Here is a 10,292-nt window from a genome sequence, read left to right on the forward strand (position 1 = left end):
AAAAAATATGTTTGCGGAAAATGTACAATGGACACACTTATATGTAAAAAATGCGATGAACTATGAATTAAAAATTTTTATTTTTTGCTTTTGTAATAGAAATGCTCAACATACTATTTTGTTTAATTAAAATAAATTTAATTTATATTTTTATTTCCTTCCTAACATCCATATTTCATACATTCAAGCATGAGACATAAAGTCGGGTCATTTGACCCGCTATGGTAGAAATAGGTATATATTAAGTCTTGGTATGATTAGTGATAATCAAATGATGTAATAGACCCGGGGTTTTGTCAGAAAATCAAAAATTTTTTCCGACTTTGTGGCTTACTATTTTTTAACGGCACTACGTGTTTTCTCATTATTTTCGATAGATCTATAGGTGGTAAGAATGCCGTCAAAAATCATTTGATAAAAAAGCACCTGGTTATTTTGTGCTTTTTATTTCTCACCTGCACTCAGTTGGACAGCTTACAAGTCACGGCATAGTGCTAAAAATTATTATTTTATGCTTTTCTATCGTCCAATACAGGTTTCCTGCGGGATCATATAACCCATCGATTTTTTAGGTCGGGCCTGTAGTCTAGTAGTAGTAATAGTCATCATTGATATATCGAATAACGATAACGATCGATTTTGATTCGACTTTGCCAACATTTCCTTATCTAAACTCATATACCATTATTTATATTATTTTTTTTAGCATCAAATTTAAATAATTTAATTATTTATTTATTCTAAATAAATTTTGTATATATAATTTATTTAATTATTTATAAATTGGTGTTGTTTTGTTGCTGTTTAATTTAAAATTAATTGTATGAAAAAATTAATTTCACTAATTCAGAGATTTATTTAGAAACTTTGCTTGAATCCTAAACTATATAAATGAATTTTTGTTTATTCATTTTAATTAAATTTCTATTGCCAAAACAGTAGTTTAAAAAAACACCTTAAAACTTTAGTGCTTTGGTAGCTCTATCAGAACTTGAGAATGGCTTACCTGAAACATAAAAGTAAAATGGTTTTATATTCTGTATGACTTCAGCTACAAAGTGATAGTAATATATGAAATTTTTATCAATAAATAAAAAAATGGTGGACAAATTACAAAAAAACGTAAATTAGACCTTTTTTTTCGTTGTTTTTGACTAAAAATAAATAGTAAAAATTAAAATACAAGAAAAGATTTACCGTCACTTTGTTACAGCTCCCGTGTAGAATATGTGGATTAGATTTTATAAGAATCTGTTTACTGGTTCGTGAGATACGATGGAGCTAGTATTTCAAAACATAGTTTCGAGATAAACGCGTTTAAAGTTTTTTTTCTACTCAAAATCGTTAAAAATTCTTACCTATACTTAATCTGCGATGCCTGGACCGTACAATAGACCTTCTTCTTGTTCATATTCTTCAATTTCTTCCAGTCTTGCCTTCTTCCACTTTGATCTGGCATCTTTTGAGCACTTAGAGCTTCGACGGTTCGCAGATTCGATACGTCGGTCGTCGCGTCTTTTAGCAAAGTCGATCGCTCCTGGCCCAAGTTTCATGCCCATCGTTTCCATTATCTTCATCACTGTTCAAAATCCTTTGTTGAAGATACATGCCGAAACTTTGCACGCAATTTCAACAACTTTTTTGCCGGTAAACATGTGTTTAGGTGCCATGTGCCTTAGATTTGAGGTACTTTCACCAGTCGATGGAACACTTAGAATGCTTCGGCTTGGCATCAGTCGAAATTTTGTGGTAGTATCCTGCCCAAATCTCGTTACGCATATCCTATGAAGAATTCAAATTTCTTCTGGCTGCTAAACCGTAGATCTCTGAGAGTTCTTTCATCAATTTGATTGTAAATTTTTAGTTTTTACTTCAGGAACTTTTTTCACAACAGTCATTTTTCTCTTCACTACTGTTTTTGCTACAGTTCTTATTTTTTTTTGCGGTTAGGCGTTTTTCTTTTAAATTTTCTTCTTTTGTATGAGAGCTTTTCTTGCCTTATTAGCGCGCTTAAAAATATGTTTTGTCACATGCAAAATACACTTCAACTTTTTAACAATGAAATCTTCACCGTATGGATGATAATAAAGCAGCATTTTAAAAGTCTTGGAGTCTCCGTAGCCGATATAAGAACCGTGCGCGCCAAACGCTCAGGAGAGCGGTCCGAGATAGTAACGTTCAGGCAGCAAAAAAATGTAGTTAGAGACATCGGATCTTTTTAAAATTTAACACAATATTTCTACGTATATATACATTCGAAAAATGTAAAAAAAAAATTAATTTTTTAAAAATTGCAGAGTAGAACGTTCCCTTAACTAGATGTTGTGGAGTATCGAGACATACCGGGAGGGAGTGTTAAGAATAGCGTACATAAGAGACGTTATGTCTTCTCACTCTGCCTCCCCTAATCTTTACCCCTACTTCTCCTACGAGCCGCACAGTCCCTTAGTACAGGGCGCTGGTACGCTCCCCTCTCTTTATTCGGTATCCAGTCTAGCTCTAGGCTTGTTCAACAGTTCTTTCTTTTCCACAGTTTCTTATAATAAATCTTACTTTTTCATATTAACTCTGCGTTGTCTTTTTTATCATATAAATATATATATAAATATATATACCTTAACAATTACTGTACAAATTAAAAAATAAGGGAGCTGAAATTTCCACAGAAGCAGCTGCGTCATTAGATTATATATCTAAGACTACCCTTGTCAATGAAGATGCTGTGACTTGTGCTTTATATTTTAATAAAATAGTCAATGTATTATTGAATATTCTCTAATCGAAAAAGAATAGTCCATTTGGAAATTATCATGTTGTCAATTATTTTAAACGAATTGAATTTCAACATCGTAGTAGTCCTCATGCACACATTTTATTATGGCTGAATGATGCTCCAGTAGATGCTCTTGGTGCAGACAAACAAAATGCTTTAATGATGATCGTTGAATTGATATTTGTTTCTTCAACAGAGGCTTCTGGATATATTCGTTTGCAAACTCATAAACATACATTTACTTGCTACAAAAAATAAACGCCAATAAACCTCAGAAATGTCGATTTGATCCTCCATTTATGCCATGTAAATTAACCACGATATTAAAACCGATGGAGAAAAATCATCCTGGATATGCTAGTTATGCTCAGCGTTATAAACAATTACAAATAAACCTCGAGAACAATGATTACGAAAGCATTGAAGCTTTTTATGCACAAAATAATATTTCTAATGAGGAAGATTACTTTAATATTCTTCAAGCAGGAATTATTAGACCTAAAGTATTTTTAAAACGACAACCAAGAGAAAAATGGCACAATCCTTTTAATCCTTTCATTCTTAATATATTACAATCAAATACAGATATAGGCAGTTTATTATCGAGGAATACTCTTGTGCCGCGTACGTTGTTAAGTACGTTAATAAAACTAATAGAGGTATTAGCAACTTACAGCGGCAAATTCTTGAAACAATGAATGATCATCCAGAATTCAACTTAGTCGAAATAACACGAAAAAAGAGTGTTAATATGCTCAATACTGTTGAATTGTCGAGTCAAGAAGCAGCGTGGTATCTACTTCGTGAACCTATGTCAAAAAGTTCTGTCTCCGTAGTTTATATCTCAACCGTATGGCCTACTGAACGAGTGCGTATTAACCGAACACAAAAAGAATTGGATGAATTGATGTATGATGAAAATTCGATAAATGTTTGGAAGGAAAACTGGTTTGAGAAGTACGAACAGCGGCCAGAAGAAATGGAAGACTTACCACTTGCACAATTCGTTGCCAATTATACTAAAAATTCAAAAGGAATTTATATTCGCCGATACAAACAACGCATTATTCGATATAGAAATTATGACATTGCTTCTGATTTCAATGAATACAAAAGAGAAATGGTAACTTTACACATTCCATTTCGTAATGAAGAACTTGATATTCTTGAAGAGATGAAATTTATTAGGATTTACGACGAAAATGAAAATCTTATTTAAGAACGTCGTAAAGAGTTCGAATCGAACTTATACATTAACAAAACGATTGAGATTTGTCGAAAACTATGTCGTGAAGATGGACAAGGGGACGATGACGATGAGATCCAAGATGTCGCCATGAGATTTCCAGAAGCTAATCCATTTTAAGCAGCGTATTATAATCCACATTCTGAGGTCAACAATGATTTACGTTTAGCAACGCTAAATAAACTTGGTGCTATTCCTAAACAGAAAGAAAATCTTATGCCCAATGAACAATATTATGAACTGATGAAAATAGCTAACGAAAAACAAAAGGAACTTTTAATGCATGTCATTCACTATCTTCAGTCAGAAAATCCATCTCCATTACAAATATTTTTAACGGGCCCTGCTGGATGTGGGAAAACGTTTGTAATCAAATTATTAATGAAAATTTATAATAGATATACTGAAAACGATGGATTCTCAAACTCTTATATCACGTGCGCTTTAACTGGTAAAGCAGCTGTGGCTATTGATGGATCAACGATACATACTGCACTAAAGATTAGTTTTTTTAAGTTGCTTCCTTTATCAATCGAAACAGCACAACAATATAGATCATTGTTTAAATATGTTCGTGTATTAACCCTTTGACTACTGTTGGCGCCCATTGGCGCCTGACACATGTCGGCTTCCCGGTACTGTTGACGCATATTGGCGTCCAAATTAAATTTCGCTTGTTTCGCCCGTTATAAAATTTTCTGATTGGTCTTATAGTAATGTAGATTACCTATTTTCATTAATTTATTTTGATTCATTTAAATTTAATAAAACAAATATTAAAAAAATACTTAGATAAAACTAATAGATATAAATTAAGAGATAGAGATACTAACAATGAGCCTTTTCATTTGACGCAAAAGCATTTTCCATCCCCATATGTAAATATGTAAAAAATGTAATGTGGGATTATGTATTCATCCGTATTTTGAAATATATTATACGATATTATATTATTAAATTTTATTATTAAACATTGTTATTTAAAAAAATAAAATATTGTTATTTAAAAAAAGTTTAAAATTAATGTTCACTATAAGTAATATTCGTTTAATGTAATTAATTTTAATATTTTGAATATTTTAATATACTTCCTCCTAAAGTCTGCCGTAGTCGAAGGGTTAATTATCGATGAAGTCAGTATGATTGAAGCAGAGTTGTTGTCTTAAATCAATTCAAGATTGAAACAAATAACCGATAATTATCAAGTAAATTTTGAAGGATTAGATTTCATTTTGATTGAACTTTGATGCAACAGCGAGAATTTATTCAAGGTCCTAATAGTATACATCAAAAAAATTTTTGTTTAAATTTTACTTCCTTTTTGAAATTTTACCGTGTTTAATTGATAATTGATGGGAAATAGTCTAGAGATTTTGAAAAGAATGAAGAAAATGATTAAGACCACTGGTGGGGGTGAATGGGTATATTGACGAGGCGAAAAAAGCAACGAGCAGCTCCTTCTTGATTCGGTACGATTAGTTTTGAGTGAACGAGTGTGATACGAGTGCAATTACGAATTTAAGATTTTCAACTATTATTACTTACTTTTTATTTCGATTTTTATCTCTTTATTCTTATTACATTAAACCCTAATATTTAAGTATTTATTTTATTGTAATAAATACTTCTTTTAAATTAAATAAATCTTACATGTAATGTATGTCAATAACACGTAAAATTATTTTTAAATATGATGATAATATTATAATAATAATATTATACCAATTAAACCCTACAATTATCCTACTTCTGATACTCTTCTGCATTTGTCTCATTCTCTCAAAACTTAGTTTTTTGAAGGTTTTACTTTTAACACGTGTTTTCTGCACATATTAGTTACTTTCACAAGTTAATAATGCTTTAAAAAAAACTTTTTCTTCACCTGGAGGTATACGTGTCGGTTCAGTGAACATTATTATTGCAGAAATATGCATATTCAAATAAAAACAAATAAACGTTTTCCTGTCAGATATTGAATTGCTTTCTATGTCAGCATATCCAGAGCTCAACAGTTTAAATTTTAAAATTTTCTTTTTAAAATTTTGATCACTTTTTTGAAATTTTGAAACATTTTAGGTTGTAAAAATTCTATTCTTTCGACTCCCAAGACACTCATATAATTGGTTAATATTTCTAAAAATATAAACAATTCAGAACTAACTTCGTCCATAAAAATGTATTTCGGTAAATTCCTTAGATTTTATATTATTTCGACTTCGTTTCATAAATATACAAAAAAATTTTCAATCTTAAATAATTCAGATATGTAAAACATATTACTATTTAAACTACTTATTTATTCTATGAAATTGTTTTAGGCTTCTTACACGATGAGCTAGAGTTCCGTTATAATTTTTTATGTATTACATTAAGAATAAAAAATATATAGGATATTTTATATTTTTTCTTATTTACAGATAAATCTATTCATAAGTTAACTAATAAAACTGTTATAAATTATAAAATTGTTTCTTTAAAGTAATAAACTATTTTCTAATCAAATCATCACCTACTTTCTGTTTCATTGATTTATGTCTCCTGTATCGTAGATAGATATAAAATTACCGCTTCTTAAGATCAATCTGCAGTAAAAACATGATTCAAAATATTAAGCATTTTATACTACACAACAATTATTCCTAATATGAAATAGACATTACCAACTATCACGTTGTGTATTAATTCCAATTATATGAACAGTTAATAATTAATAATAGCCTTTTTTTTAAATAAAATACTCCTTTTATCCGAAAATATAGTATACATCAAAAAATTTTTTGTTTAAATTCTTCTTTCTTTTTGAAAATTTAGTAACTGATGATACACATTTACAAAATTTAAATTACAAAGTAATTTTAACCCTTTGCGGAGGAGCGCTGCATATATGAGTTTTTCGTAAATCATCAAATTGGCCGAATAACTCATATAAGCGCTCCGCTAAAACAGTTGATAGGGCCGAGAAACACATATATGTGACCTACGTAAATGCGTGTATTTCTACGGTATTGAGGCATTTATTGCATATTTAGCCACGTTTACAAAAAATTTGTGCAGGCACTTTTGAGTGACAATCGCGACAGACGCTCGGCTCCACGAACGGTTCGCTTCGAACCGTCTCGTCCACAAAGGGTTCATTAGAATGGAACTTGATCTTGTCTAAGACTTCTTGAAAGCATACTCTAAATTCGTTGCTTGTTATTCTTCATGATTAACTATATGTTTTAATGATACGAGGAATCTTATAAGGACTTCTACTCTTTCAATCAAAAAAATTCATTATATACTCGTAACGTTACAAAAATATTATCAAATTTCTATTTGTTTAAATTTATTCTACGTATTTAATCGTGTTGGACGAAATTTTATGTTTAAAGAATGCATAGATATAAAACAAATGAAGCATTTTATCTGTAAGAGTATGTTCTTAAACTATGGAAAATATGCGTTTAAAATCTTTTGTTTACTTAAAATTACAGACATAAAAATAAGTAATAGTTTTTTTCCTTTTTTTATATATATGGTATAACTTTTTTAATGCTTCATTTTTTTTCTTTTTTTTGTATTTTTCATTTTTTTTTCTTTTTTTTTGTATTTTTCATTTTTTTAATTCTTCATTTTTTTCTTTTTTTTTTGTATTTTTCATTTTTTTTTAATTTTTTATTTTTTTTTTGTAAGTTTTTTTTATTTTTCAATTTTTTTTCTTTCTTTTTCTTTTTTTCTGTTTTTAATTTTTTAATTTTTTTTAATTTTTTTAAAATTTTTTCTTTATATATTTTTTTTTTAATTTTTTCTTTTTTTAATTTTTTGTAATTTTTTAATTTTTTTTTTAATTTAAAAAATTTTTTTTTTCATATGTTCTAAATTACAATTATTTTTTCTGTGGACATTAAGTAAATTTCTTTTTTTGATCCATTTAAATAACATGTATGTGGTAATTTACTATCTTCACGGTTAGTTTTCTTTTACAATTTTTATTAAAGTCAACCGGATGTTTACTTATCAATTTTTTTAAATAGTTTACATCTTTGTGGCTAGTTAGATGGAGTGTAGTATTATAGTTCTCTTTTCATATCTTGTAGTAAAATTTTTGATTTCATTTGTCACTCTCGTTAATATAAGGTCCTTTCGTATATCTTCATTCCATATAATGCATGATGCGTCGACTTAGTTCTTAGTATTTTTCATTACATTGGTTAATAGCTTTATTATATGACTTATTGTTGCCGTTCCACCATAGTGATATACCCTTAAATCCTATAACAGGGTTTATAATGATATTTGTAAAACTTATAATTTATTTTCTAGGCTGAACGTGGATGTTTGTCTAAATTGTTGAATAACAATGTCGTTTATTCTAATATCTGGAGAATCATTTGTACACAGTACGAAAGTGATATGATTTAGGTTTCTTTGATTTTGCTTCTGTCCTATATCGTTGAGCTATTTATTTTTGTTGTATGATCTTTTAACAAGGTCATTTTTACTGATAGTTCAGAATTTATGGTTTTATAGTAGTGTTATCAGAAAACGTTAGTATTTTACTTTTATCAGTAGTTGGAATATCAGCTGTACAGAGTGTGTAGGGTACGGTTCTAAAGGCCCACTTGTAGAGGTATACCACTTTTGATTTCTTTAATTTCGATATAAGCATCATTGCGACTTGTATAATAACAATCCTGACTCTTAGATATGGTAAAAGAAGTTTGCGCATTTGCATTCGTAAGAGGGTTTTCTCGTATCTAGAAGCTCTTCATGTCAAACATTATGAAATAGTTTATCAATGACTACCTAGTCGTAATATTTTTTGGTTCCTATGTAGTATGTTTAGCATTACTATTATCTTCTTCTTCTTCTTCTTCTTTCTTCCAAATGGGCAAAATGCCTGTTCCTCATCGCGACTCACTAGGCGAGTCGTCGGGTCTGTGAGCCTGTTATAGGTTTTTACGTCAGGCAGGGAACTAACCTAACCTTTTTTAACCCTCATCCTTTATCTGGACTTGGGACCAGCAACATAACCACTGAGCTGCTTAATCCACCCAGTGATTATACAGACGGATTGAAGTGTTAACGACACACGGTGTTCCCAAGCAGTTGCCCATCCAAGTACTAACCGTGCCCAGTGCTGCTTAACCTTAATGATCGGACGAGAACTACTGTTTTCAGCACAGCTATGGTCGTTAACAGCATTACTATTATCTCCTGTTTAAATGAATTTGTCAACTATCGACCTGAAGTAATCCTGTATGTAATTTCTGTAGGGTAATTATTCTTGTCTTGGCGATGCATATATAGCCGAAATTTGAAATTTGTGTCAGATTGTATACTGCAATTGTGGTTGCTTGAAGATATTCTTGTCAAATTCGACTATACAGATGGTGTTTGATTTATTTTTAAATATAAATGCTGTGACTTTCGTTTATTTTCCCTGATTAGTGTCTTTTGTTCTATATATTGTAATATGGGATTTTTAAATAGCTTCTTGTAGTGAAATATAATTTAAAAACGAGAAGTATATCAATATTGTCTTTGTTTACAAATTTTCCTGTCTCTACGACTTTGTTGCATTTGTTGTTTTATTTGTCAACATCTCATGCATTGCGGTATTTTTCTTTATGTCTTCATAGTCATACGTTTATTGTAATGTTCATTATTTTGTTTATACTGAAAATATCCTTGTTATTGCTGCTAGGTTTGAATTCCACTATAAACAACAGCAATACCTGTTTCATATCATATTTCGTAATACAATTAAGTGCTCTTACTCTATATCCCAGCATTGTATATTCCTCCTTGATGTTTGTATTGGCTTGTATTCAGATGTAAATTTCCGATGTAAAAATCCGATGACCGTTTTGCAGCTTTTTTCCGTCTTCAATTGGCATCTATGATAAGCTGCATTTTTTGTTTTACTTAGAACTTGTTTTACTTTATGAAATATTTCAGGAGTGTTAGTTAGTATTTTAACTTCATAGAGTTTTAAATGTTTTAAAGTATAGTTTTCTATCCCTACTGTATAAGTAAAAGCAACTTCATAAGAGGTTCTATTATTTGAGCCTCAAGAAAAATAATTGTGATTAAATAAAATAGGATCTAGTTACGTTTATCTTTATCTCTTCTTCCAATGAGTTAAACGAAATTGAAAGGGGTGTTTTCCTGTAAACAGTGCTGGGTCTCGAAATTGTTTGCACATAAGATTTTTTTATGATTTTTTTTACTACAGCTTTCTTCGTAATTTTGTAATCCACAAAAACAACTTGTACTCCGATTTTAGGA

The 10,292-nt window shown here is 29.9% G+C and overlaps 1 pseudogene; it reads right to left on the reverse strand.

Moving 5' to 3' along the window:
* Positions 1 to 9,081: 9,081 nt before the first annotated feature.
* On the reverse strand, positions 9,082 to 9,201 carry LOC149030612 (5S ribosomal RNA; annotated as a pseudogene).
* Between the last annotated feature and the right edge of the window lie 1,091 nt (positions 9,202 to 10,292).

The sequence above is a fragment of the Polistes dominula genome, unplaced genomic scaffold (assembly GCF_049000335.1).
Source record: "Polistes dominula isolate Pdom_NZ unplaced genomic scaffold, Pdom_raw_medaka contig_11, whole genome shotgun sequence".
Lineage (NCBI taxonomy): Eukaryota > Metazoa > Arthropoda > Insecta > Hymenoptera > Vespidae > Polistes > Polistes dominula.